The sequence below is a fragment of the Hypanus sabinus genome, chromosome 11 (genome assembly GCF_030144855.1).
Source record: "Hypanus sabinus isolate sHypSab1 chromosome 11, sHypSab1.hap1, whole genome shotgun sequence".
In the NCBI taxonomy this organism is placed as follows: Eukaryota; Metazoa; Chordata; class Chondrichthyes; order Myliobatiformes; family Dasyatidae; genus Hypanus; species Hypanus sabinus.
In genome coordinates, this window is record NC_082716.1 from 88,948,226 (window position 1) to 88,974,429 (window position 26,204).

The 26,204-nt window shown below is 38.3% G+C and overlaps 1 protein-coding gene across 7 annotated transcripts in view; it reads left to right on the forward strand.

Moving 5' to 3' along the window:
* Window positions 1-1,368: 1,368 nt before the first annotated feature.
* Window positions 1,369-26,204, forward strand: part of ralgps2 (Ral GEF with PH domain and SH3 binding motif 2) — a 542,667-nt gene continuing 517,831 nt past the window's right edge. For 2 of the 7 annotated variants that reach the window (XR_009514827.1, XM_059984872.1), the window contains exon 1: window positions 1,374-1,667. The gene's annotated coding sequence lies outside the window, so the exon portion shown is untranslated. Of the gene's footprint in view, window positions 1,668-26,204 lie in introns of all 7 variants that reach the window. The other 5 variants (XM_059984874.1, XM_059984875.1, XR_009514828.1 and 2 more) reach the window with 5 other exon arrangements.

Genomic DNA, 26,204 nt, shown 5'->3' on the forward strand with positions numbered 1-26,204 from the left:
TTGGTCTATTTCTGACACCTCTCTCCACTTTCTCGATTTCTGTCTCCATCACTGGAGAAAAACTGTCTACCGATATCTTTTTTCAACCGACCGATTCCTGTAAGTATCTTGACTGTACCTCTTCGTGCTGTCTCCTGTAAAGATACTATACTCTTTTCCTAGTTCTTTTGTCTCTGCCGCATCTATTCCCAGGATAACGCTTTTCTTTCCAGGACATCAGAGTGTCCTTCTTCTTTAAAAAACGGGGGTTCCCTTCCTCCTCCAATGATGCTGCCCTCACCTGCATCTCTTCAATTTCCCGGACATTTTCCTGCTGCCTTAACAGGGATATAATTCCTCTTATCCTCACCTACCATCCATGACCATCCGACGCATAATTCTCCGCAACCTCCACCATCTTCAAAGGGCCCCTACCACCAAACACATCTTTACCTAGCCCTTATTCTCCGCCATCCCTCCACGATTCCCTTGTCCATTCATCCCTCCCCTCTAATCTCCCTCCTGGCACATATGCTGCACTTGCCCGTCCACTTCCTCCCTTAACCTCCATTCAGGGCCCCAAACCGCCCTTCCAGGCGAGGCAACACTTCACATATACTGTAAATCTGTTGGGGTCCTCTACTGTATCCGGTGTTCCTGCTGCAGCGGCTTCTACATTCGTGAGGCCCGATGTAGACTGGGGACTGCTTTGTCGAGCACCTCTGTTCATCTGTAGAAAGTTGCATTTCCCTGTACCCAACCAATTCAATTCATATCCTCATTTCTGTTCCGACACGTTGGTCTACTGCCTCCTCTTATGCCACGATGGGGCCATTTTCAGATTGGAGAAGCACCATCTCATATTCCGTCTAAGTAGCTTGCATACTTTTATTCATTTCCATTGATACTGCCTGACCTGCTGAATCCCGTCAGCATTTCGTGTGTGTTGCTCTTTTATCTAATTTTATCGTTTGCCATCCCCTTCGGTGCAGTTTTGAATTGTGATCCGTCCACAATCGTCTGCAACATTTCCTATGCAAGGTGATATAAATATTATTTCAAGCTGTGTTGTGTACTCGTGGTTGCAGTTTCATGGGTCTACACGATTCAACAAAAAACAAATGTATCGGAAGGAAACATTGGGCTTCCCCTTCCAGAATTATGCAAGGCTACAGTATTGTATTGCAGAAGTGTTGAAATGACTGACTACAATTTTGCAAGCCGAAAAGGAGCGTGATATAGTTGCTGCGAGCGGCGGAGTGGCGCAGTACTGCAGTGGTATGAATCACCCTCGTGGACACGATCTGGGGAGAAAAATTGGGCGGGAGCCGCGCGTATTTGGACTACCGTATCAATGCAGGGGAAAGGAGCAGGTGGCCGTGCACCGCGCTCACCCTCCCACAGACGCACGGTTCGCGGCCGCGGGGCGTGCCCGCGCGGAACGCGGGGATGGCGAGGGCAAGCGCGTGTGGGCTGTTGTCATTTTGTCGTGCGCGCCTTGTCCCTGTCGAGCGAGCGAACCGCCTTTTCGCGAGATGATGCTCGTGGCGGTTGCTTGATTCCTCCCGGTGGCAGCAACACGAAGAGCTGTATGACCGGGGTTGGGATGTTTCAGAGGGTGTCAGTGTCAGCGGCGGCAGTGGCAGCGCCTGGCTTCTCCGCGCAGCGTCGATCCGGACACGATACAGGTCGGTCCGCGCTCCCTCAGTAGCTTAGAATCCCCTTTCCAGAAAAATTGATTTCACCGACCGCTTCCTGCCGGCCTTCGGGCTCAGGCTTTCTTGGCGTGTGGTGGCTCTGCAGTAAAGGCTGAGCCGGCATGGGCCGGAGCCTATTGTCAGCGGAGATTGGCGACGGAGCAAGCTTTGCTCGTCCCGGCTGACCGAACGGAGGCAGGCTCTCCCTCCGGGGGATTGTTGCCGCAACGAGCGAAGGTAGCCGCAGGGCTGAATGACAGCTTGCAGCCTGCTCGGTGCCTGCCTATCTGCCCCAGCCGCCCTGCTTTAGCTACGTTGCACTTGCCATTGAGCAGGTCCCTGTTCATTTACTCCTGGTCTCTGCCGTCTGTTTAAATTAATACTTTCTCTCCCCTTTACACCGTATTTTATGGAATTTATATTTTATGCCATTGGGGTGGACGGGGAACGCCATGGGGGAAGAGACCTAATTGGAGTTCGATGTCGCACGGCGGTGGATGGAGTTGTCATTATATGTGTTTTGTGTCTACATCTTCACATTGGTCAACAACCCCCTTTATGCTGCAGTGTGGCCTTTGTTTCGCTTAAGGCCTGCCAAAGTAAATGTGATTTAGTTTTTGTTGCTGTTGCTTCCACGTAACATTTCTGGCTTCATTTCTGAAAATACAATTGTTAGGACTTCTATGTTTTCATAAAATATTCGATTCTATTAATTAAGTTGGTTGCAGTAGGAATTGAAATACTACATTTTGGTCGCAGCCGGTACTTGATACTGTGATTTTCCATTTCAAAAATTGACTAAACGCCCGTATGAGAAAGGCAAGAAAATAAGCAGAAACATCGTGTTTGTGAAATCAATTCCATATTTCATACATGTTTTGATTATTTCAAACCAGGAACAACGGTGACAGTCCTTGAGCAAGATTGTACTTTCATCAATGAACCCATGAAAAATAAGTGTAATCTCTCTCAAGGACCGTCGCCAACAGGCTACTGCTGATATTTTTACGCAGCTGTACTTTTGAGTTCCATTGTTTTACCCGTCCATCAGTCTGAGCTATAGACAGTTAGGCCTTTTGCGTAGTAAAGCCTGTTAGCCTAGTTCTAATGAAAATAATAGACACTCTGAGCATCGTGGGGGGGGGGGGGGGGAAGAGGATTGATGATTGGGTGTGCAATTTTCACAAAATTCTGTCTAAAAATCTGTTCAACTACTTTAAGCTTTTAAGCATTGAAGGACTTTAACAATATAATCCTGCATTTGGCTGCAGTTGCATGTTACATACTTTACCCTTTCTGCCCTTTAGGTTGAGTGCAAGTAACACTGAAATTTAGGGTATTTGTGGATGCTTTCTGCAAAAACATGCAGCATTGGTGTTTATGTAATTATGTCATTTTTTAGTTCAACTGAAGTGAGTTATAGAAAATGGCATATTTTGTTGCAGTTTCAGGTCAACCACTTAATTATTCCATTAAATTAATGAGCTTTTAATTATCAAAAGTGATCATTTTAAATTTTAAATTGAAGTCCTATCTACTTATTTCAAAAAGAACTTTTTAAAAAAATCAAAAATGATGTTGAGAACAGGAGTTCACAAGATGTATGAGCCATTTTATCTCTTAAACATAGCAACACCTGAGTTGGTCACCTAACTTCATTTGTTTTTTTTTTGGGACCTATCAGAAAGAAAAATAGTTACAACATTTCTCTGGAAAATAACAGCAATTACATAAAAATGATTGGCTGCAAGATGCTTTTAGATATTACAGCAAGAACATGAGCAATGCAATATAAATACTAATAAAAATAGAAAATACTGAAAGCACTTATAGGGCAGACAGCATCTGTGGAAATATGAAAACCATAAGACATAGCAGAATCAAGCTATTTGTCTCATTTAGTCTGCACTGCCATTCACCATGGCTGATTTATTTTCCTTCACATCCCTTTTCTGCCTTCTCCCTGTGATCCATGACACCCTTTTTTGTAATTTATTTTTATTGAAGTTCATCATCAAACAAACATTTCCGTAAGATGTATTTCAGATATTGTACATATATATCATATAGTCATATAGATCTCCACATCTGAGGTATATACTTATAGAAAAGAGAGGAAAGCACGAACAAGTGAAAGGAGAAAGCTATGTACAAGTAGAAGTGATTTTTTTTACATTAATTGATTTGTGAGAATAAAATCGGGCCTGTGAAGTGTTATGTAGTTAAACCATTTTTCCCTAGTATGAATCAAATTGTTCCAGCTTATGATTAACAGATGCTGTTATCTTTTCCATTTTGTAAATGTCCATTGTAATTTCCATCCATGCATTTAAGGCTGGGCTCTCCTGTGATAACCATTTCCTAGTAAGAGTCTTTTTACCAGCCACCAACGGTATATTCATTAAATATTTATCTCTTTTCAACCATTCTTGAGGTATATACCCAAAATATATGGTCTTACTTTCTAAGGGTATTTCACATTTAAAGATGTCTTGTAGGGCATTGTGTATCCCACTCCAATAGTCTTTAATAATGGGGCATTCCCAGAAAATACCATGACACCCTTACAAATCCAAAACCTACCAGTCTCTGCTTTAAATGTACCCAATGACTTGGACTCTGCAGCAGTCTGTGGTAATGAATTCCATAGGTTCACCACCCTCTGACAAAATAAATTCCTCCTTATCTCTACTCTGAAGGGATATCCTTGTATTCTGAACCTCTGGTCCTTGACTCTCCAACTATCGGAAGCATCCTCTGCACATCCACTCTATTTTGGTCTTCCAGAGTTCTGTAGGTTTCAGTGAGATCACTCCCTTTTCCCCTCCCCCATTCTTCTGAAATCAAGTGAGAACAGGCCTAGAGCTATCAAACACTTCTCACATGTTAACCTTATCATTCTTGTATGCCTCTTTTAGACAATTTCCAATGGCAGCACATCCTTTCTTAGATATGGGTCCAAAACTGTTCTCAGTAATCCAAATATGGTCTTCCTAATGCCTTATAAATATTCAATATTACACACTTGCTTTTATTTTCTAGTCCTCTTGAAATTAATGCTAATATTGCATTGGCTTCCTTCCACTGACTCAACCTGCAAGTTAATCTTTAAGGAATCCTGCATGAAGACTCTCAAGTTCCTTTGAGCTTCTGATTTTTTAAATTTTCAACCTGTTTAGAAAATAATCTACATCTTTATTCCTTCTACCAAGGTACATGACCATTTACTTCCCTACATTGTATTCCATCTAAAATTTCTTTGCCCATTCTCCTAATCTGTCCAAGTCATTCTGCAGCCTTCCTGCTTCCTCATCACTAATTGTATTTCCACCTGTATTTGTATAATTTGCAAACTTGGCCACAAAGCCATCAATTCTGGTTTGTGGATTATTAACATATAACATGAGAAGTAGAGTATGAAAGAACATTCATTGACTCTACTTTGTCCATTTTACATTTTATTTCCTCAAAGAATTCCAACCGATTTGTCAGGTAAGGTTCGCCTTTAAAACCATGCTGACTTCTGCCTATTTTATCATATGCCTCCAAGTACCCTGTAATCTCATCTTTAATAAAGGACACTAACCTCTTGCCAACCATTGAAGTCAAGTGAACTGGTTTATATGTTCCTGTTTTTTTTGCCTTGTCTCTTCTTTATGAGTGGACTGACATTTGCAATTTTCTGGTCCTTGAGAACCATTACAGAATCTTGCAATATATGCAAGATTCTCCTTCCTTCAAAACTTTGGAGTTCCATGATCGGTAACTTTTTGTTCCTGAAGATAAAGTGGTTTAACAAAATCTGTCACCCTCTGTTCATTTACTTAAAGAAAGTTTTGTTTCAATTGTAGAGGGGAATTAATTATATGGATGAAATTATGTTAAATACTGTAAGATTTATTTTGTTCACCGACGAGTTTTGAGTAGCAGTCAAGTAACTGAGAAAATGTTTACATATAAAGGAAGATCATGTTATCTTCTATGCAGTGCATAAAATTATACTTGGCTTTGCTTCATTTTAATTTGTTTATACGATATTAGTAAGTTCGTGAATTAGACTTGTTTACACAAGATTGGGCTTTACTAATCAAATTAAGCATGTCTCTATTTTGCTTGATGTTAAAACTGCAGATTCGTAATTCATTTTCTCTTCAGGAAGCAGAGATATAAACAAAATATTGCCCATTTAAAATTATCGATGTAACTTGTGTATTTTGTGTGGTGCCTTTGAGAGCGTGCTTCAAAAATAAAGGAAATAGGATCAAGGATTATGGAAACCTGAGTAAGCTTTAATAAGGCTCTTAACAGTATGGCTGAGAAAGGAAATTTTTTAAAGAGTGGCATTTTCACATGCATTAAGGGATTGGGGTGGAGGAGGGTGAAGAAACCAGTTATAGCAAATGGAACATGTTTGGGCAATGGATTTTGTAGTATTGTTAGACTAAAGTTACATTGAGTTGAGGTCATGAAGACATTTAAAAAGGCAAAATTAAATTTGAGTCGTTCAAAGACTAGGAGTTAATGTCTTTGAGATGCAGGTGACTGGTATAGATAGGATATGAACAGTGGAGTTGGGGTAAGCTATTTACAGCAAATGAAAAATTGTAGCTGATTAGGGGATCATTTAAAAGTTCTCTTGTCACTCCTTTAGCCCCTATGATCTCTTGGCATCTCTGAAACTTGTTTTTCTCAATTTTGTTTTGAGCATTCCCAAAGGATTATTCTCTGAATGCTTATTCATTTCTTTCTCACCAGTGATAGCTGCCCTTTCCATGGAACATGGTCATGTAACTGCTGGAGATACTGCACCTCCCCCACTCCTCTTCATTCCCACTGCCAGTGAGCTCAAAACACTTAACATTTTTAATGTGCTGCTTTCTGTTTAGGGCACAGTATTATTTCCTCAAAATGCAGACTCCTTGTATTGGACTAATAAAGGCTGATTGGTTGATATCTACAAATTGTCTTGCCACCTGCTTCTAAGTTTGACCCTAAACTGGAAATAACTTGTAAAATGTGTAGCTCAAGTTTGGTTTATGGTTGGGTTGAGTTATTCTTCAATCTTGGGAATCCATTTGCAAATGTTTCGTCGCCCTACAAGGAGCCATCATTTGTTCATTTGTGGTGTGTCCTCCAAATGCTTGGCATTTATATACTTACCAATCAGTTGGTCATCATTACAGAAGCTCAATTGTGACATGGGGAGGGGGGCTCACAATTAATTGTTCTCTGTTCTATTCATCTTTGATCTTTCTGTCCTTGGCTTCTTGTTCTAATGAGGCTCAATGTAATCTGAAAACAGCGTTTCATTTATCAATTAGGCATAAACCTGCTGAACTCAATATTGAATTTCAGGTAATGAATGTTTCCAATGTTTTCTTTTTATTTGAAATTTCCAGTATTTTGCTTTTATAATTATTAAAAATATTTGGATGTGGAGATAACAGAGACATAGATGAAAATACCTATTGCCAAGAAGACTGAGGTGAGTGATGTTACAAAGATTGAATTTAGCAGAATTTAGCCTTTGCTTGGGATACCAAACGTGGAGATTGTGGCAGGCAGAGAGTCTATTAGATGGCAGCAAAAGGAGATTGTGGTAGAGCCAAAGACAGTGACTTTACTGTTCCAAAATTTTGGCAAGAAGATGATTGTTCTTCCTAAACTTGAAAGTCTGACTTTGGGAAAGAGGAGCACAGATATATTCAATGTTCACTCTATACATGTGAAAGCTTATTTCACACCTGTGGATGATGTTGCCAAGGATCAGTACCTAGATAAGAAAGACTCTTCTATTCAGTGATGCCCTTGTATATCTGTAAGAAATGCAGTAAGAAGCCATTATTAATAATAAGGAATGGAATCTGTTCTTTGATCTGGACAGTATCAGAGATCTTTAAAAGTGAATGTGCTGTTTTGTTGTTTTAAAGGCTGCAAATAACTTGTGTATGAGGGACTTGGGTACCATTTGTGGATTTAAGATAATCTCACTAGTATTGGAGTAGATAGTTCCTTTGAGTTGGAGCAAAATTTTGTAAGGAATATATGATCAAAAGTGAGTTATTTTTAGAGGGCTGTTTTGAAAGAAGAAAGAACCATCAGGGAGAGAGCCATTTACAGTGTCAGTTGAGAAGAAGGGAATTTGTGTGGTTATCAATTTAATTGATTGGGTTTTGAAAGAACTGAAAGCATCTTAGTGTTGACTGACCAGTTTATCATCAATAACTTCAACCCATAACAGTCTACATCTATATTAAGTCTTAAACTTACTTCAGTGGAAATTGTATCAGTATCATAGTGTCTTCTGTTGTTGCTCTTGCATAACATTGTAAGGATATAAACAAATAAGTTAGCATGCTTTGGAACATTATTGATCTTGAGCTTCACTCTTTTTATCCAAACTCCATATACCTTAATATTTTTAATATTCAAAAATCTTCCAATTTTGGTCTTCAGGTCAACAATTTCTAGGTCACTGCTCTCTAGAGTAGAGTATTTAGTAGATTTACAACTGTTTGGGTCAAGAAATTTCTCTGCCTTGCAATCCAGTCACACAGATGGGCCCTTTGGCCTAGTAAGTTTGCACAGGTCATCACCTGCGGTCAGTCGATGTTAAATCCCATGTTATTATTCCCATGCTTCCTTCTGTCACAGATTCCCCAACCCAATCCCTCATCCTTCATTTCCCCTTCCAGGTTCTTCATTTATTTACATTCCAAAGAGCAATTTTCTGCAGTTCTTAATTGTTCCTGAGCAATTGTTTGTGCGTTTACTATAGCATTGATTATTTTAAAGCCCTAATTACCCTTATCAGAGTAAGAAGAATGTTGTTTTATGTTATGACTACCTATATATACTTGCACTATCAAGTTTTTTTTGTATTTGCACCTGAAAGGCTCTTTCTTCCCACCTTTTAAGATCTTTCCATTGGTATAAGTTTCTTAAATTTTTATCCTTAAAAGCTTACTTTACAGCTTCCACCTGTATATCTTGATCTTTCTTGGTCATTCCTAATCCTTGCTATTTTCAAATCTGTTGCCAAATTTAAAGCTCTTTATGCCTTATTCAAATTATACTTTAAAATTTAAATAGGAAGAACAAAAATGGTTTTCAGCACAAACAGGAGAAAATCTGCAGATGCTGGAAATCCAAAGCTGGAAACCCCCCCCCCCCCCCCCGGCAGCATCGATGGAAAAGAGTAAAGAGTAAACAGTTGACATTACAGGCTGAGATCCCCAAGACTGCATGGGGTTTTTCGTACAGAGCTTTGAGTACATCATTGCCTATCCTTTGCCTGTGTTAGCATTGCCTGAGTCTTATTTAAATGAACACCAGTCATAATTATCCTCCTTTTCCTGTTGCCCCATCAGCACTTGTGCTATGATAATTTAGCCTACATTTGAATTTCTTTAAGAACGTTTTGTTGAGGAAGTTATATTTGAGTTCACTTTATCCAATTGATACCCTTTTTTAAAATTTAAAATTAAACTTTCTTGATAATTTGCTTTCAGGACATTCCATATTCTGTTTCTTTGATGACTGTTCAATTTTCTAAAAGCTTATACACATGTGACCTCTGATGCAGAGAGGAAGGAATGTAGAAGATTGTTAGCATGCATTGTAGTGTTTTTTTTAGTGTGTTCATTTTTTTTTTGCAGAAACAATAGGTTCCTGGAAATTTTCTTCAAATTGTTGGCACAGTGAGTTTTAAATGGAGATTATTTGATCAGATTTGCAAATTCATTGAATTAAATGGCACATATTTATACTGGTTATCTTTTGTTTTGTAATTTGTTTTTTTTTAATTGAAGTTCATCAAACAAACATTTCCATAAGATATATTTCAAACATTGTACATATATATCATATAATCATATATGTCACAAATCTCCGCATAGTATTTATCTGAGGTATATACTTATAGAAAAGAGTGGAGAGAAAAAACAAAAGGAAAAAACTATGTACAAGTAGAGAGTGATTTTTTTTTACAATATAATTGATTTGTGAGAATAAAATCAGGTCTATGAGGCATTATGTAGTTTGTAGAAATAATGCCTATGAGGCATTATGTAGAAAATGTGGCTTTTTCCCAATATGAATCAAATTGTTTCAGCTTATGATTAACAGATGCTGTTATCTTCTCCATTTTGTAAATGTCCATTGTAATTTCCATCCATGCATTTAAAGTTGGGCTCTCCCGTGATAACCATTTCCTAGTAAGAGTCTTTTTACTAGCCACCAACAGCATATTCATTAAGTATTTATCTCTTTTCAACCATTCTTGAGGTATATATCCAAAATATATGGTCTTACTCTCCAAGGGTATTTCACATTTAAAGATGTCTTGTAGGGCATTGTGTACCCCCTTCCAATAGTCTTTGATAACAGGGCCGTCCCAAAAAATATGATAACAATTTACATTTTGATTTCCACTATTTCTCCAGCAAACAGGGAGGTTACTATCATAATAGGATTTCTGAGAGGGTGTAATAAAATATCTTATCAAGTTTTTCCATCCAAACTCCCTCCATTTCTGTGAACTTGTACACTTCCATTCATACCTCCATATTATTGTCCATTCTTCCTCATATTATTATCCCTCCATCCTTCTCCCATTTTGTTTTAATGTATGAAGTGGAATGTGTTTTAAGATTTGACAACCCCTTATACATGCTTGAAATGATTCTACTACCATTATCTGAATTATATGCTTTTCTAAATAGCTCTATCAAGCATGCACTTGCCTTGGTTACATTTTTAAGCGTCTCATTAACATATTGTTGCACCTGTAAATACTGATAAAAATCTTGTTTTTCTAATGTTTCTCTTTAAGCATTTTGAAACTGAACAGTATTCCTTCTTTCATTATGTCGCAAAGAACTGTTATTCCTTTAGCTGTCCAGTCCTTAAATCTAGCATCCAATTTATTTGGTGTAAAATCTGAGTCATATGCACACCATTTAAGAATTGCAGTATCTCCCTCTAGATTATATTCTTTTAGAGTAGTTTTCCATATTTTAAGAGTCAATTTCACCCATGGATTATCAATAGTATTTATGTACCTTTGCAGGTTGTTATCAGCCAAAATTGCTTGTATGGGGATGGGAAGTACCCACTCCTCAATGTTTTTCCATTGAGCGTTATATGATTGGTTGCAACAACATATCACAGGTCTCAACTGTGCTGCAAAATAATAATCTCTAAGAGAAGGTTGGCCCTGTCCTCCCTTTTCCTTTGCTAATTGCAAAGTTTTGAGATGAACCCAAGGCCTTTTACTCTGCCAAATATACCTTGATAGCATCTTGTTCCATTCATTGAATTGATTTTGATTAATCTCTATTGGTAGGGTCTGAAAGAGATATAACAGTCTGGGCAGTATATTCATTTTAATAGACTCAATCCTTGAACTGAGACTGAAAAAAGGAATCAGGTTCCATCTTGCCATATGTTCCTTAATTTTTTTTACATATAAAGGCTGATAATTACATTCTGATAATTTAGCCAAATCTTTGGGCATAATGATGCCCAAATATTTGAAAGACTCTGTTTGCCATGTCCAGGAATATCTACTTTCAATTTCTCTTGCTGGGCTATAGTAATATGAAAGTAATTGGGTTTTATCTGTGTTGATCTTGTATCCTGATAATTGACCATATTGTTTGAAAGGATTGCATCAATTTAGATAAAGGGTATGTTGGTTGCCTCAGATAGATCAAAATGTCATCCGCGTAACAAACCAATTTATGCTCTGTCCCTTTAATAGTAATTCCCCTGATATTTTCATTTTGTCTGATGTATTGAACTAGTGGTTCCAGATACAATGTGAAGAGTAGCGGTGACCATACACAACCCTATCTTGTGCCCCTATCTAGGGTAAGACTATTTGAAAAGTGTCCATTGATTTTAATCCTAGCAGTAGGGTTGTCAAATCGTGTTTGTATAGTCTTAATAATTGTGTCCTGGAAACCAAATCTATGTAAAACTCTGTAAAGAAAATTCCAATTAACCAAATCAAATGCCTTTTCAGCGTCCACACTTATCACTATTGCTTTGATTTTATTTTTTTTTGTATATGACCCATAATGTGAAGTGTCCTTCATACATTGTCTTGTGTTTGGCTGAAAGGGGAGAGAGGCAGAGAGGGACCTAGGATAGGGAAAGGGGAAGGGAATTACCGGAAATTGGAGAATTCAATGTTCATACCACCAGGCTGGAGGCTACCCAGATGGTAGATGAGGTGTTGCTTCTCCAACCTGAGTTTGGCCTCATCATGGCAGTAGAGGAGGCCATGTATGGACATATCTAGATGGAAATGAGAGGCAGAGTTGAAGTGGGAGGTCCTGTCTATTGTGACGGACGGAGCGGAGGTGCTCGACGAAGTGGTCCCCCAATCTGCATCGGGACCCGCCGATGCAGAGGAGGCCGCTCCTGGAGAGTATCTGCAGTTGTATTTTTGTGTATTGATGGAACCCAAACTGGGCATTCAGAAGCAGATTATTGCCAAGTAGGTGCTGCATGAGAGCGCTGTTGATGACCCCTTCTGTTACTTTGTTGATGATTGAAAGTAGGCTGATAGGGCCATAATTGGCTGGGTTGGACTTGTCCTGTTTCTTGTGTACAGAGTCATACCTGGGCAATTTTCCACATTGCCAGGTAGATGCTAGTGTTGAGGCTGTACTGAAACAGCTTGGCTAGTGGCGTGGCAAGTTCTGGAGCACAAGTATTCAGGACTATTGCTGGGATTTTGTCTGGGCCCATAGCTTTTGCTGTATCCAGTGTTTTCAGCCATTTTTTAATATCACATGGAGTGAATCGGACAGGCTGCATGCTGACATTTGGGATGCTGGGGTCTAAAGGAGGAGGTCGAGCTGGATCATCTACTTGACACTTCTGACTGAAGATTGTTGCAAATGCTTTAGCTTTATCTTTTGCACAGGTGCGCTGGGCTCTATCATTGAGATGAGGATATTTGTGGAGCTTCCTCCTCCAGTGAGTTGTTTGATTGTCCACCACCATTCACAGCTGACTGTGGCAGGACTACAGAGCTTTGATCTGTTGGTTGTGGGAACATTTAGCTCTATTACTTGCTGCCTATGGTGTTTGGCAAGCAAGTAGTCCTGTATTGTGGCTTCACCAGGGTGACGCCTCATATTGAGCTATGGCTGGTATAGTTCTCGGCAAGTGGGGTATATGCTGGGCCATGAGGTTATAGATTGTAGTTGAGTACAATTCTGCTGCTGCTGATGGCCCACAGCATCTCATAGATGCCTAGTCTTGGGTTGCTGGATCTGTTCAACGTCTCTATATCATTTAGCACAGATGCTTGCATGGCAGGCAGGTTGTTGAGAATGAGGTGTTTTTCCTCTTGTTGGTTCCCTTACCACCTGCTGTAGTCCCAGTCTAGTAGCTATGTCCAGTAGGACCTGACCAGCAGCTCAGTCTGTGGTGGTACTACCAAGCCACTCCTGGTGATGGATATTGAAGTATATTCTGTGCCCTTGCCACTCTCAATGCCTCCTCCAAGTGCTGCTCAACATGGAGAAGTACTGATTCATCAGCTGAGGAAGGACAGTACTTGGTAATCAGCAGAAGGTTTTCTTGCCCATGTTTAACCTGGTGCCATGAGACTTCATGGGGTCCAAAGCTGATGTTGAGAGTTGTTAGGGCAGCTCCCTCTCTATTGTATAGCACTGTGCCACCACCTCTGTTAGGTCTGTTTTGCCAGTGAGACAGTACATACCCAGAAATGGTGATGGTTGAGTCTGGAATGTTAACTGTAAGGTCTGATTCTGTCAGTACAACTATGTCAGGCTGTTGCTTGACTAGTCTGTGAGACTGCCCTCCCAACTTTGGCACAAGTCCCCAGATGCTAGTAAGGAGGACTCTTGCAGAGTTGACGGGCTGGTTTTGCTGTTGTTGTTTCCAGTGCCTAGGTCAATGCTGGGTTGGCCATCTGGGTTCATTCCTTATTATTTTCTTTTTTGTGGTTGGATATAACTGAATGGCTTGCTAGGCGATTTCAGAGAGCATTTAAGAGTCAACCACATTACTGTGGGTCAGGTAAGGATGGCAGGGTTCCTCCTCTGAAGGACATGAGTTTTACGAAATAGTTTCATGTTCATCAGATATTTTTATTGAATTCAAATTCACCATCTGCCATGGTGGAATTCGATCTCATGTCCCTAGTGTATAACTGGCTCTCTCGATTACTGATCTAGTGGTAATTACCACTATGGCAATCAATCTTTATTTAAGTTGAACTTAGTTTCCATTGTAAGGTAACTTTTTTTTGCCATCCAGAATGAATTTTTGCAGGAGTGGATTATAGTTGCATTTTGTTCTCCTGCGTTTGAAACTTGAGTACAGTCTGCATGGTGCATTTGACCCAGGCAGCTATATATCTTCACAGTATTTGTGGCCTATAATTTGTGTGTTACTTTCCAATCCAATGCCTTTCCAAAAACAAAATAATTATTGTAAGTTATATAGTTCTCCACAGGGAAAATCATGCTGAAAATGTGAGTTCTGGGACTCAAATATTGCATCAATAATTTTAATGCATTTTTAACAAAATAAATATATTCTAAGAACCTTTGAGCTTCAGTAACTGAAAAAAAGAAGTACAAGTATCAGAATCTTGGCCAAATGGAATTTAATAAGTAATTGAAAGGAAAGTTTTAGTTCAAGTTGAAAGCCTCAGTGGCTGGATGCATGGTTGTCATAGATGATTACATTTGGTATTGTTCAAGGTGAAGAAAATTACAGGACTACTGATATCTTGGATCTGTAGGAGACTGCTGAGACTGATGCACGAGTCCAGTGGAGATTGGACATCAGTGAAGAACATTCATGAGAATTGTATATTGACTCATTTTTGACAATACATGCTACCCATTGTGAATATGTTTAATTAACAAAATAGTCTGGACTTCTAAATATGCTGAAATTCTACTACAGAATTCAAAACTTAGTTGGCTATCTGAAAATATCCCAAGATTTTAAATTAGACACTTATCATTGTTTAAGTAAATAATATTTTTGGGAAATTATAAATTAGTAAACACTAAAAGAGTATGATTTTATCTCTGAAAGTGGTGCTGTTCTAACTTTTTACTGAATACCTTTTGAAAACTCTTTTTCAATTAACTATTGTTGAAGGCTGAACAAATGACCAAATCAGAATGCCATATTCATCAGTTCTAGGAATTTACCATTTTAAGGTCAGATTATTTACCGTCAGTTTTAGCATGTCATCTGAGGAGATAACACATGATCCCTTACACTGTCATCCCTCGTCTGCACTTTGTCAAGTCTGATCGCTTTCTACTTCCAACATATCGGCAGAAACTGGACACTGCAACACCAGTTGCATAACATAAGTGGCAGTAATATTTTACTTCCTGCAGAGCTTAGTGCATTTTATATGCATGTTTTGAAAGGGAGAATAACACTACACCTGTGTGACTCCCCACAGCATCTAGTGATCCTGTGATCTCTCTTTAAGAAGTTGATGTCAGAACATCCTTTAGGAGTGTGAACTTTTGCGAGGCATCAGGCTCTGATGGTGTACCTGGCAGGATATTTAAAAATCTGTGCAGATCAGCTAGCTGGAGTTTTCAAGGACATCTTCAGTCTCTCGCTGTTGCAGTTGCTAGTTTCCATCTTCTAAAGAGCATCAACATACTGGTGCCCAGGAAGAGCAGGGTGAGCAGCCTCAATGACTATTGCCCTGTAGCATTAACATCTACTGGGATGAAGTGTTTCGAGAGGTTGGTCATGGTTAGAACTAGTTACTACCTGAGTAAGAATCTGGACTTGCTACAATAAGTTGATAGTGAATGCAGTCTTTTTTTTTAAATCTTTTTATTAGTTTTAAACAAACATAAATGAAACATGAATACAAAATGTTTGAGAATACATAATTAATAGTTTAAATAGACATTTAGATATGTAATAATAAAAATATATAACCTCTCAAACCCAGAACATTGATGAACAAAGAAGTAAAAAGAAAAAAAAAGAAAAACCCCCCAAAAAAAGAGGAAAAAAAAGCAAAAAAAAACACTAACCAACATGGGCCATTGAATAATATTAAGTACATATACAGTAGTGCCAATAACTCCGAACCTCCATCCAATTGATTAAGGATAGTATAAGTAAGGTTTAGGAAAAGACAATTCAACTCAAGTGAAAATGTTGGATAAAAGGTCTCCAAGTTTCTTCAAATTTAACTGAAGGTTCAAAAACCACACTTCTAATTTTTTCTAAACTCAAACAAGAAATAGTTTGAGAAAACCACTGAAATACAGTTGGAGGATTAATTTCTTTCCAATTCAATAAAATAGATCTTCTAGCCATTAATGTGACAAATGCAATCATTGGTTGAGATGAAGCAGATAAGTGATTATTATCCGTCATTGGTAAACCGAAAATTGCAGTAAGAGGATGTGGTTGAAAATTAATATTTAAGACTTTTGAAATAATACTGAAAATATCTTTCCAATAATTTTGTAAACAAGGACAAGACCAGAACATATGAGTCAATGAAGCAACATCAGAATGACATCTATCGCAGGTTGAGTTAAGATGAGAATAAAATCGAGCCAGTTTATCCTTAGACATATAAGCTCTATGTACAACCTTAAATTGTATTAGGGCATGTTTAGCACAAATAGAGGACGAATTTACCAATAATAATTTTTTTCCCATTGCTCGGTAGATATAGGACAATGCAACTCTTCTTGCCATTCCTTCTTAATTTTTTCTGATACATCTAACTGTAAATTCATGATCATCTTATAAATGATGGCTACTAAACCCTTTTGATAAGGATTAAGGGCAAAAATTCTATCTATAATGTCCAATGGACATTCTTTCGAAAAAGACTGTAACTCATTATAAACTTGCAAATATCTAAAAAAATGGGATTTAGGTAAATTATATTTATTAGATAGCTGTTCAAAGGACATAATGCTATCATCCAGAAACAGATCACGAAAACATGTTATACCTTTTGTTTTCCTTAAAAGAAAAGCTTGATCCATAGATGGCCGAAAAAAATAATTAGATCTTATAGGACATGATAAAATAAATTTATTCAAACCAAAAAAATTTACAAAATTGAAACCAAATTCGTAATGTATATCTGACTATAGGATTAGTTATCTGTTTATTCAATTTGAATGAAGAAAAAGGCAGTGAAGATCCTAAGATTGAAATCAGTGAAAAATCTTGCACAGATTTACATTCCAAATTTACCTATTGTGCGCAAGTAGCTATAGTCCATTCTTGAGTCCGGAATATTGAATACTGTATATTGACTGCCCAATAGTAAAATCTTAAGTTTGGTAAAGCCAAGCCACCCTCCTTCTTATGCTTCTGTAAATATTTTTTTACCCAATCTAGGATTTTTATTCTGCCACAAGTAAGAAGATATTTTAGAGTCAATAGTATCAAAAAAAGCTTTAGGAATAAAAGTTGGTAATGCTTGAAATAAATATAATTTAGGTAATATCATCATCTTAATAGCATTAACTCTACCAACCAATGCCAAAGATAGTGGAGACCACCTAATAGCAAGTTGCTTAATTTGATCAATTAAAGGTAAAAAGTTAACCTTAAATAAATCTTTATGTGTTTTAGTAATTTTAATACCTAGGTAAGTAAAATAATCTGTAACAATTTTATATGGTAAATGTTTATAAATTGGAACTTGCATATTTAATGGAAATAGTTCACTCTTGTTAAAATTCAATTTATAATCAGAAAAATTACTAAATTGAGCAAGCAAAGACGAAATAGCAGGAATAGATTTTTCAGGGTCAGATATATATAATAACAAATTATCAGCATACAATGATACTTTATACGTCCTCTCCCCACGGGTAATACCCAGAATATTAGGTGATTCACGAATAGCTATAGCCAATGGTTCTAAAGCAATGTCAAATAGTAAAGGACTTAAAGGGCAACCTTGCCTTGTACCACGAAATAGCTGAAAAAAAGGGGATCTTTGATTATTGATAAAAACCGAAGCTAACGGTTTATGGTATATTAATTTAATCCATGATATAAATTTTGAACTAAAATTAAATTGTTGCATTGTAGTAAATAAATATGGCCATTCAACTCTGTCAAATGCTTTTTCAGCATCTAAAGAAATAACACATTCTGGTATTTTAGATGAAGAAGTATAAATAATATTAATTAATTTTCTAATGTTAAAAGATGAATAACGATTTTTAATAAATCCCCTCTGATCTTCAGAAATAATTCAAGGTAATATATTTTCTAATCTAATAGCCAAAATTTTACTGAAAATCTTAAAATCCGTATTTAATAAGGATATAGGTCGATAGGATGCACATTCAGTAGGGTCTTTATCTTTTTTAAGAATTAAAGAAATAGAAGCTTCATAAAAAGATTGTGGTAATTTACCTACACTTAATACATCTTCAAAAATTTTACAAAGCCAAGGAGAAAGTATAGAAGAAAAAGATTTTAAAAATTCTACAGGAAAACCATCTGGACCAGAAGCTTTACCAGAATTCATTAAAAAAATAGCCTTTTCTATTTCATACTTCGTAATAGGTGTATCTAAAATTATATTATCCTCAACAGTTACTTTTGGAATATTAAATTTCCTTAAAAATTCATTTATTATAGAAGAGTCCTTAGTGAATTCTGATTGATATAAGGAGTTATAAAAATCTTGAAAGGCTCTATTTATCTTTTTGTGGTCGACCGTCAAAGTACCATCTTGTTTACGAATTCTAGTAATCTGTCGTTTATTTGAAAAAATTTTCAATTGGTTAGCCAATAATTTACCGGACTTATCTCCATGCATATAGAATTGAGTTTTGGATTTAATTAACTGACTTTCAATCGAAGAGGATAATAATAAACTATGTTCCATTTGAAGTTCCACTCTTTCTTTGTAAAGTTCTTTACTAGGGGTCATTGAATAAATTTTATCAATTGCTTTGATTTTATCAACTAATGTTAATATTTTAGAATTAGTTTGTTTCCTAACTCCAGAGTATGAAATAATCTGTCCACGAATATATGCTTTAAAAGTATCCCACAAAATTCCACTAGAGATCTCTACTGTAGAATTTGTTGCGAAAAACAAATCAATTTGTTGTTTAATAAAGTTAACAAAGTCTAAATCCTGCAATAAAATAAGACTAAACCTCCAAAATTTAGCATTGATAATGTGAATCCGTTATTTTAATAGATAACTTCAGAGGTGCATGATCAGATATGGTAATACAGTCATATTTACAATCAGTAACGTCAGTGAGTAAATGGTGATCAATGAAAAAGTAATCAATTCTTGAGTAATTATGATAAACATGGGAAAAGTATGAAAACTCTTTGTCTTTAGGGTGTAGAAAACGCCAAATTTCACAAATAGCTGAATCAATCATAAAAGAGTTAATAAGAGAAGCCTATTTATTCGGAAGAGTTTGGGTAGGCTTGGATCTATCCATCACAGGGTTTAAACAACAATTAAAATCCCCACCCATTATCAGTCTATATTGATTCAGATTAGGAAAGGATGTAAATAAGCATTTAAAAAATTCAGGACAATCAGTATTTGGAGCATAAACGTTAACTAAAACAACTTATTGATTAAAAAGTAGACCAGTAATAAGCAAAAATCTACCTTGTGGATCTGAAATTGTTTCATGATGTATAAAAGAAGTTGATGAGTCTATAAAAATAGAAACACCTCTTACTTTGGCTTGTGAATTTGCATGATACTGTTGGTTCTTCCAAAACCTAAAAAAACATTGACTATCCACCTTCCTTACATGAGTCTCCTGCACAAAAATAACATTAGCATTCATTCTATGGAATACTTTGAATATTTTTTCCCGTTTGATCAGATGATTTAAACCATTAGTATTCCAAGAAACAAAATTAATAATCCTATCCATATTGACAATATTTATTACAGTTAACACAAGTTTTAAAAAAAAGTGAACTCATGAAACTGGAAGAAGGAAGTGAGTTCAAGAAGAAACCGGAAGTCACAGCACTGCAACCATTTTTGTAGTTTCATATAGGCCCATGAAATAAAACTATGCAAAAAGCAAGCAAAAAGAAAAAAAAAGCACAAAGAAAAATCCCCCTCCCTCCACCCTTGAAACCCCAGGAAAAAAGCCAAAAAGAGGCAAGCAGGCAATCTAATACTAAAATTACCCCCCGTGTCTCAAGACGGCAACTCAGACAAAAAAAAAGAAAAAAATACAAACAACCCATATTATAAGAAAGGGTTAATATAACAAAAGTTAAAATATAAAATTAGTATTTTATATATATATATATATATATATATATATGTATATAACAAAAGGGTTAAAAAGTTAAATTGATAAAACCCATAAATAAATACTACTAAATTAGTATTTTAAATGAGAGTTTAAAACTTTCAAACTCATCAAAACAGATATGACGTTCCAAGCACTAGAGTCTGTCGGGAAGAAGAAACGCCATTTTATTATTTTTTTTTTAAATCTTAATATTTAAATGTTAAAATTATAAAAAAGCTTATACAAACTTAAAAAAGGAACCCTAATCAGTTATTTTCAAGGTTAATAGATTAATAAAATATAAAAAATTAATAAAATCAGAATAAACCAAAAAAAAGAGAACTTTTACAATATATAAAAAAATACATGTCAGCCATACCAAAAAAAAACCATCATTCTGTAAAAGATCGAAATTTATAGACTAATTATTACATTAGTCAATCCGATAGAGTGTCATTGTTCCAAAAAACTTTGAGCATCTGCTGGAGATTTAAACAGCTGAACAGTTCCTTCTTCAGAAGTAACTCTCAGATGTGCTGGAAATAACAGCGCTTGCTTGTAGCCTTCCTGGTGAAATTTAGACATAACCGGTCTAAAAGCCATTCTTGCCCTTAAAACATCAGGGCTATAATCTTCCAAAATACGAAATTTAAATTCTTGAAAGTTAATCATACCCTTTTTCCGAGCGGCTCGAATCAGTCGCTCTTTGATATAAGGGTAATGGATCCGGAGAATTACATGCCGTGGTTTATCTGAATCAGAATGATAGCGAGAGACACGGTGAGCACGATCAATTATTGGAGGAGAGTCCAGAACTTCTGAACCAAAGACATCCATTAGAAGTTTAGAAAAGACAACGGTAAGATCACCGCTCTCAAACTTTTCCAGAATCCCAATTAGCTGAAGATTTTGTCTTCGAGAGCAATTTTCAAGATCAATAATTTTAGATTTATAACAATCCATCTGTTGAGAAGTCGAAGCTTGCTCTTGTTGCAAAGTTTCGATAATATGTTCTTTCTTACGAGCGGCTCCTTCAAGTACCAAAATATTTGCTTCTTGTTTTTGTAGTTCCAGTGAAAGCGTTTTAAGTTCTCCTTCGAATAATTTTAAACGCTCATTAAACGCAAAAAGCTGTTCAGTGATTTTTCTCTTCAGACCCGCAAATTTATCTTCTGTAAGCTTTACAATAGTTTCTAAAGTTATCGGTTCTTTCGGCAGTTTCGATTCTTTTACTTTAGACATTTCAGCGAGTTGAAAATAGATTGAATAGTTAAAAAGAAAAATTCTATATGATTAAACCCCTTAGAATAACTAAAAAAAGATCATTTAAGGGGTGTTTGTAGGTTAAAAAGACGTAAAAGGTTTGGAGCAAAGCCAAAAGCGGTTTACTCCATAAGCGCCATCTTGAGACCTCCAGTAGATGCAGTCTTGTTGGCTCTACGCTTGATTTTAGAGCACCTATACAAGAGCAAAACATCTGTCAGGCTGCTGTTGATCAATTATAGTTCAGCGTTCAACACCATCAACCTCTCAGTGCTATTCAACAAACTTCAAAACCTGGGCGTCTCTACCTCCTTATGCAATTGGATCCTTGACTTCGCTATTGGGAGACCATAGTCAGTGCAAATTGATATTAACATCTCTTCACTGTCAAATAACAGGTGTACTTCAAGGATGCATGCCTGTTCCACTGTTTCTACACTCATAATTGTGTGACTAGGCACAGCTCAAATGTCATCTAAAAGTTTGCTGATGACAGTACTGTTGCTGGCAGAACTCAGATGGCGATAAGAGGCATGCAGGGTTGAGAAATTCGCTGGTTGAGTGGTGTTGCAACAACAACCTTGCACTTACTGTTAGCAAGACCAAGGAATTGATTGTGGTTGTGAGGAAGGGGGAATCAGGAGAACACACTCCAATCCTCATTGAGGGGTCAGCATATGAAAAGATGAGCCACTTCAAATTCCTGGGTCTAGCCTGGGTCCAACACATTGATGCAAGCATGAAGCCACTCCACTGCTTCTGGTTCATTAGGAATTTGAGAAGATTTGGGATGTCACTGAAGACTCTTGCAAATTTCTACAGATGCTTGTTGGAGAGCATTCTGACTATACTGACACCCTGCATAGCACTGATTTATTACAACACGGTTATTCAATTCTTTATTGAAATTTTTAAAAATGGCGATGCTAAACAACGCTTAAAACTTCTTGAGCAGCCGTCATTACAGTAAACATTTCATCAGCCAGTGGGAACGCTTTACATACGCACTGAGCCACTCACAGCCAATCGCGTATTAGTTCACGCTCTGCCTCTCCTGCAGGTGTAAACGTTCTTGCTTCCTTGCCAACTTATTCCATTTTTTTCACCCATAATGTCTGAAAAATGGCCTGCAACTTCCAGTGAGGGTGGTACATCTAAAATGTCTAGCAAAAGCATTAGCATGGATGTGAAAATGTATTTTCATGGTGAGAGCCTAAATAAGAGCTTTGAGAATTGGCTGAACAACGCTCCTGAGTGAATCTGAGGACACAGATGAAGAAGAGACACCAGCAAGAAACCTCACCACAAAATTCCTCAGCACGAGCATTACCAAGATCACATAAATCATGGACCAGTTCATTGATGATGACCCTGACTGGGAGCAAAGCAATAAGGCAAAGAAAGATGTTCTCGACATGATTTCCTGCTTCATGAGAGGAAACTTGAGAAAAGGCAGTCTGCTCAAAAAGGTAGTCTCGATGCCTACTTGAAGTCAAGGTTAGAGGGCCAGTAGCCTAGTCCATCCTTTAAGATGAAACCATCATATGCTTCCTTCCGCTGCTGCTGTGATGTGTTGCTTTCCAGTGATATACAAGTTAGGCCTGTTTTCAGGTTTGTTGCTTCACAAATTTGTGTGTGTGTGTGTTGTTTGATTTTTTAAAAAAAATCAGAAGCACATGTCCTTTCATCTAATCTTATAATGAACCTGCATAGAACTGATTTATGTAGCGCTCTACCTCTGAGGAACACATCCTCATCATTAAGTGGGGTCTGAGTGTAGTTGTATTACATCTTGATATGGAACCTCTGAGGGTTTACCCATTTCCATCACAGGGTCAATCCTCCCTTCCATTGAGGACATCTTCAAGAGACAGTGTCTCAAGAAGGTGGCATCCGTCATTAAATACCCTCAGCATCTGGAAAATGACACCTTTGGTTTACACATCAGGTGCAATACACACCAAGTGCAAGGTATACAGGGCCATTGTCATATCAGCCTTGCTATACGGATGTGAGACGTGGTGCCCATATCAGAGTCACTTACACCAGCTGGACCAACTGCCGCAGTGTTATCTACGTTCTCTGATGAAGATCACCAATGCTAGTAGTTTCAACCTTGGTGATGTCAGCCCAACTGTGCTGGGCAGGACATGTCAGAATGCCTGATGGAAGACCGCCCAAGGACGTCTTGTATGGACAACTGTCCGGTGGTACCCGAAAACGAGGAAGCCAACGACTACGGTACAAGGATGTTCTGCACAGGAGCCTCAAGAAAGCTGACATTGCCCCATCAACATGGAGGATCTGGCTCAAGATTGCTCACAGTGGAGGGATGCCATCAGAGAAGGTGTAGACGCTGCTGAGAACAAGCTCATAGAGGCAACAGAGGAAAGGCACAGGAAATGCCACAACAGAGCTTCTGCCCCTGCTGCCCCTCCACGACTCACCTGTCAAGTATGTGGCAAACAGTGCCTGTCAAGGATCAGCCTGTACAGCCACTCCAGGACGCACATATCAAAACCCACTAACTGACTGAAAGGAACCATCTTCATCCTTTGGGATGGATAGCCAGAGAGAGAGAGACCTTTGGAGAGGACCTGATGATCTACACTTAACGTTTTAGGAACAACTTCTGCCCCTTTGCTATAAGATTTCTAAATGGTCCCTGAACCCATCAGCACTACCTTGTTACTTGACTTTTGCAGAATTCCTTTATTAATATAGTCTTATGTTTTGCACCATACTGAGATTGAGAGGTTCTTGATTGAACACGGCATCAAAGATTACAGGGAGAAGGTGTTAGGGAACTGGAGCTGCAGCTCAATGACCTTTGACTTGTCAGGGAGAATGAGGAGGTGACAGAAAGGAGCTACAGGCAGGTAGGCACCTCAGGACCTAAGGAGAAAGAGAAGTGGGTAACAGTCAGGAGAGGGAAGGGCAAGAAGCAGGTACTGGAGAGTACCCCAGTGGCTGTCCCCCTTAACAATAAGTATTCCTGCTTGAGCATTGTTGGGGGGGACAGCCTACCTGGGGGAAGCAGCAGTGGTCATGCCTCTGGTACAGATTCTGGCCCTGTAGTTCAGAAGGGTAAGGAAAGGAAGAGGATTGCAGCAGTGATAGGGGACTCTATAGTTAGGGGGTCAGATAGGTGATTCTGTGGACACAGGAAAGAAATGTGGATGATAGTTTGCCTCCTAGGTGCCAGGGTCTGGAATGTTTCTGATTGTGTCCATGATATCTTGAAGTGGGAAGAAGAACAGCCAGAGGTCGTGGTACGTATTGGTCCCAACAGCATAGGTAGGAAAAGGGAGGAGGTCCTGAAAACAGACTACAGAGAGTTAGGAAAGAAGTTGAGAAGTAGGACCTCAAAGGCAGTAATCTTGGGATTCCTGCCTGTGCCACATGACAGTGAGGATAGGAATAGAATGAGGTGGAGGATAGATGCATGACTGAGGGATTGGAGCAGGGGGCAGGGATTCAGCTTTCTGGATCATTGAGATCTCTTCTGGGGCAGGTGTGACCTGTACAAAAAGGATGGGTTGCACTTGAATCGAGGGGGACCAATATCCTGGCGGGAAGCGGGAAAGTTTGCTGAGGCTGTTGGGGAGAGTTTAAATTAGAATTGCTGGTGGGGGGGGGGGTGGGGGCGTGTGGGAACCGAACTGAAGTGATGGAGGAAAGGGAGGTTGGCTCACAAATAGAGAAAGCTTGGAGACAGTGCAAAAAGGAGGATAGGCAGGTGATAGAGGAGGGATGCGCTCAGTCTGATGGTTTGAGATGTGTCTAATGCGAGGAGTATCATGAATAAAGTGGATGTGCTCAGAGCGTGGATCAGCACTTGGAACTATGATGTTGTGGCCATTATAGAGATTTGGATGGTGCAGGGGCAGGAATGGCTACTTCAGGTGCCAGGCTTTAGATATTTCAGAAAGGATAGGGAGGGAGGCAAAAGAGGTGGGGGCGTGGCACTGTTGATCAGAGATAGTGTCATGGCTGCAGAAAAGGAAGAAGTCATGGAGGGTTGTCTACGGAGTCTGTGGGTGGAAGTTAGGAACAGGAAGGGGTCAATAACTCTACTGGGTGTTTTTTATAGATGACCCAATAGTAACAGGGACATCGAGGAGCAGATAGGGAGGCAGATTCTGGAAAGGAGTAATAATAACAGGGTTGTTGTGGGAGATTTTAATTTCCCAAATATCGATTGGCATGTCCCTAGAGTGAGGGGTTTAGATGGGGTGGAGTTTGTTAGGTGTGTTCAGGAAGGTTTCTTGACGTAATATGTAGATAAGCCTACAAGAGGAGAGGCTGTACTTGATCTGGTATTGGGAAATTAACCTGGTCAGTGGGAGAGCATTTTGGAGATAGTGATTACAATTCTATCTCCTTTACCATAGGATTGGAGAGAGATAAGATAGAAACAGACAAGTTAGGGAAACTTTTAATTGGAGTAAGGGGAAATATGAGGCTATCAGGCAGGAAATTGGAAGCATAAATTGGAAACGTTCTCAGGGAAACATATGGAAGAAGTGGCAAATGTTCAGGGGGGTATTTGTGTGGGGTTGTGAGTTCCAATGAAACATGGAAAGGATGGTAAGGTACAAGATCCGTGGTGTACAAAGGATATTGTAATTCTAGTCCAGGAGAAAAGAAGAGCTTACAAAAGGTTCAAAAACTAGGTAATGATTGGAATCTAGAAGATTATAAGGCTAGCAGGAAGGAGCTTAAGAATGAAATTAGGAGAGCCAGAAGGGGCCGTGAGAAGGCATTGGCAGACAGGATTAGGGAAAATCCCAAGGCATTTTACAAATATGTGAAGAGCAAGGGGACAAGACATGAGAGAATAGGACCAATTGAGTGTGACAGTGGAAAAGTGTATATGGAACTGGAGGAGATAGAAGAGGTACTTAATGAATATTTGGCTTCAGTATTCAATACGAAAAAGGATCTT